This window comes from Mastomys coucha, unplaced genomic scaffold, assembly GCF_008632895.1.
Source record: "Mastomys coucha isolate ucsf_1 unplaced genomic scaffold, UCSF_Mcou_1 pScaffold22, whole genome shotgun sequence".
In the NCBI taxonomy this organism is placed as follows: Eukaryota; Metazoa; Chordata; class Mammalia; order Rodentia; family Muridae; genus Mastomys; species Mastomys coucha.
The window spans coordinates 188,714,553-188,718,943 of NW_022196905.1; the positions used below are offsets into that span (position 1 = coordinate 188,714,553).

Below are 4,391 nucleotides of genomic sequence, written 5' to 3' on the forward strand. Positions count from 1 at the left end.
TTTTTTTTATCACACTGGTCTTTATTTTCATGTTTCCATGTTTCCAGTGTGTGTGTGTGTGTGTGTGTGTATCTGTGTGGTGCATATGTATGTGTATGGTGTGTGTGTATGTGTGTGTGTATCTGTGGTGTGTGTATGTGTGTGTGTTGTATGGTGTGTGTAGTGTGTCTATGGTGTTTGGCATATGGTGTACAGTGTGTGTGGTGTGTGTGTGGTATGTGGTGTGTGTGGTATGTGTGGTGTGTGAGATGTATGAATGTATGGTGCATGTCTGTGCTGTATGTGTGTGTGCATGCACTTGTATGTAGGCATGGAGGCCAGAGGAAGGACACTGGCTGTTCTGTACTCCACTGTCCATTGCATTCCCCAGAGACAGGGCCTGTCAGTGAACCTGTAGCTGGTAAGCATCTGAGCCCCCCACCAGTCCCGCCTCCTTCTTCAGCAGTACTGACATTACAGCTGTGCACGGCCACAGCTGGCTTTTCGCATGGGGGCTAAAGTCCAAACTCCCGTCTCTATGTATATAGTAAGTGTTCATGTGCACTGAACACCTTCCCAACCCCTTCTTGTCCCTTTGGATGATTTAGGTAATGGGTTACGGGCACTGGTGACTTTGCAGCAAGTAGGTATTGGAAGGCTACCAACTTCGAACCTTTCCTGCTCTTCCCTCCCTCTGCATTCCCTTGAGCATGCTTCTGTTTTTGCCAGTCCTTTTTCTTTCTCCCTGTCTTCCTCTTTTACTCTTCCCTTGGTCATCACTTGGTTGAAGGCCTAAGGGTCCGGTCATAGAGGCTAGTCCCGATTATGCACATTGCTGTATTGAGAGATACTGAGGAGAATGTTAAAGCACACTTCTGAGGGTGCCTGTGTGGATGGATCTAGAGTTGGTTGCCAGATAGCACAACAATTTCTATTCTTCTTGAGTACCTCTGTTGTGTCTGTCATTGCCTGGGGACATCAACCCCAGCTTCTATGGCTTTTAACGTGTCTCACACCAGTGACGTTCCAAAGTGTCCGTCTGGCCTGCATCTTCAGTAAGTTCTATTCGGGGACTCTCAGCTTCCTGGATTGAGCGCTAACTGCCTTCTCCGGCTCTGACATGCAGAAAGTCGTTGTTAACTCTCTAGCCTGCAACCTTGAAAGCTAATCTGATCACCTTTTTTTTTTTTAATTATGTAATACGTTCTTTGTCCTGTTTCTCTAGAGAACCCTAACTACTACAATTGTTGCCCCTCCTGATAGTTTCTCTGGAGACCAGAGGTAGGAGCTGAGAGCACAGAGTCACAGGCTTTCCTATGATTGCTGAGCCAACTGCTCGATGCTTGATCTGGGTGACCTAATTGGCCTTTGGTATCTCTGATGTCTTTGGGGGTGTGGACATTGATTTTAGTTTGCAAGTGTCACTTATGACTAATGTGGTTCTGGTGATGAACACGCTTTGAAGGGGGAAAACAAACAGGGCAATTGACTTGTTACTGAAAATTAATTAAAACTAGATTCTAGCAGAGGAAAAAGAAGAGAGAGATGTCAGCATAATTTAGAGGCACCGTGAAGGTAAAGCACAGAACACTCAATTTCACAGCACATTCAATCAGCACCAGAGAGGAGAATAAACACGTCCTTGTTAGTAATATTTAGGCAGAGATGACAGGGGCTTCCAGACTTGGCAAAGTCAGATTCTCCTAAACGCCTACGATTCCGGCAAGAGATCCAACCAGATTCAGACTTTATATTCTGCCAGGGGTTTCCGCTTGCTGTTCTTTTCCAGTGGCTCAGTGGGTAAAGAGCTTGCCATGCAGTTATGAAGGCCAGAGTTCGAATATCCAGAACCCACAAATAAAAGCTGGTTAGAAAGTCAAGCATGGTGGTGCATGCCTTTAGTCCCAGCATTTGAGAGGCCAAGGCAAATTCTCTGTGAATTTGAGGGCAGCCATGGCCAAATAGTGAGACCCTCGCTAAAATAAATAAATAAATAAATAAATAAATAAATAAATAAATAAATAAAAAGGAGCTGGATATGGTAGCACCACACATGTGTAATCCCAGGGTGATCACAGCAAGACAGGAGGCAGAGACCAGAGAATCCCCAAAGCATCCAGGACAGGTAGCCTAGTACAGTAGTGAACAAGAAACCATACCTCAAAATAAGGTAGAAGGCAAGAGTTGACATTCAAGGCTAACCTCTGATCTTTAGATGTTGACCATTACACACACACACACACACACACACACACACACACACACACGCCATGCACACACATAATATTTTTTTTCCAAAAACTAAAGACCCAGAATGCCTTGTTCGTCTGTAGGGCTGAGGCCTCTCCCTGTCTGGAATGTCCACACAGGTTAGTTTTGTTCAATTTCCTCTCCAAAAAAGGGATCTCTAGGAAAGCTGAACCAGGAAAGCGTCTGAAACAAGACAAACACCTCTAATTTGGGCTTGTCCTCTTTAGGTGATCTTCTAGAAATCTCCAAGGACCTTGATAAATTAGTTCTCTGGCTCTAATTCCGGGACTGATGGTGAGAGAGATAGAGGGAAGCTGGAGAGAGGAGAGGAGTTTGAAGACGCATGGGTGGGCGGTGGCCAGAGTTCCCAGCCTTCCCCAGTGAGGTGCTGGCTCGGTTCCTTCCCTTCACCCTGTCCTCTGGGGATACAGCTTTGCTGGCATTTGAACAGGCAAGGGCAAGGCAGGCCTTCCTCTGAAATGCATGGGATTTCTTCAGTCACATGGCTCACAGTTTGATCCCTTACCTTGGCTCTTCTCTGTCCCTTCATCATAGTGTGACAATAATAATTGTGTCAATTTCACAAGCTTATTAAGTGACTGATAACAGTCATACAAGGAACGTAGAATCAGGAATCCCTTGTGTGATGGTTTGTATATGCTTGACCCAGGGAGTGGCACTGTTAGGGGTGGCCTTGTTGGAGTAGGTGTGTCACTGTGGGCATGGGCTTTAAGACCCTCCTCCTAGCTGCCTGGAAGTCAGTATTCTGCTAGCAGCCTTCAGATGAAGATGTAGAACTCTCAGTTCTACCTGCACCATGCCTGCCTGGATGCTGCCATGTTTCTGCCTTGATGATAATGGACTGAACCCCTGAACCTGTAAGCCAGCCCCAATCAAATGTTGTCCTTTATAAGACTTGCCTTGGTCGTGGTGTCTGTTCACAGCTGTAAAACCTTAACTAAAACAGCTTGCATGATGCACTAAATTAAAAATGTTCTCTTTGTACCCCATGCAAATCAATCTAAGCTCTATTCTTTTCTTTTTTTTTAAAGCCTACAGCACCAGATATTCCCAGGTGGTCTCCCATCCAAGTACTAACCAGGCCCGACCCTGCTTAGCTTCCAGGATCAAACGAGATCAGGCGCGTTCAGGGTGGTATGGCCGGCTAAGCTTTATTCTTTTTTTGGGGGGGGGTGGGTTTTCGAGCTTTATGCTTATGCTTCAGACAACAGAATTATATATGTTATTTACGTAAAATGTTACATTTATGTATCTATGTGGAGGTGGTGGTGGTGGGGAGAATATTCATGCTAAGGCAGGACTGTGGAAGACTTGGTTCTCACTTTCTACCATGTGGGTCCCAGGAATCGAACTTAGATAGTCAGGCTTGGTGGCAGGCACCTTTACCTGCTGAGCTAGCTCACTGGCCCTATTTTATTCATTTTTTTTTTTTTTATTTAACCAGCCAGGTAAACAATTTGAGGCCCAATGTGTGCCTGTTTCACATACTAAATTGCCTTCCACGGTGCTGAAGTAAAGGCAGCCGGGGTCAGACAGGGGCCAGAGACAATGTTACCTGTAGAAGTTTTGGAGGTTCTTTTTGGAGACTTCTACCCAGGTAAAGCTGGGATTTCTGACTTTACTACAGAAAAGATTTTCAGGACAAACTAGGATGAAGCAGGGTAGGAGTGTATTAAGAAGAGATTAAAGGTAGATTTGAGCACCGGTTAGTCAAAAAGCTGTGCTGAACAAAAGGAGAGGGCAGACCCAGCTTAATAAAAGGCTACCCAGAGTAGCCAGTGGCTAAGCTTCCTGGGAAGGTGACTTCAGAGTTCACCTACAGGGTAAGTGGATATTAGCTATAGGAAGAATATTCACTTCTTGGGGTAAATTTCTTTCCGAACTCTTTATCTCTGCACAGAAGGTTTGCTTAAAATAGAGACTTTTAAACACACGTATGTCACCAGTGCTTAGAAACAATGAAGCAACCTCTGGAGGGCGGGGCTCTCAGCTCTGGTACTTTTCAAAGCTTTCCAGATGATACCAGAGAGAAGCCAGGATAGAGGACATGGGTAGAACCATGGTTGGTTGTTGGAATCCTGTCTTTGGGAATGATCTACTCTATCTTTTTGAAGTGAAGCTACGAAGCCTGGATCCCTTGA

At 45.3% G+C, this 4,391-nt stretch overlaps 1 pseudogene; it reads right to left on the minus strand.

Moving 5' to 3' along the window:
* Positions 1-3,279: 3,279 nt before the first annotated feature.
* On the minus strand, positions 3,280-3,395 carry LOC116071712 (annotated as a pseudogene).
* Positions 3,396-4,391: the final 996 nt, after the last annotated feature.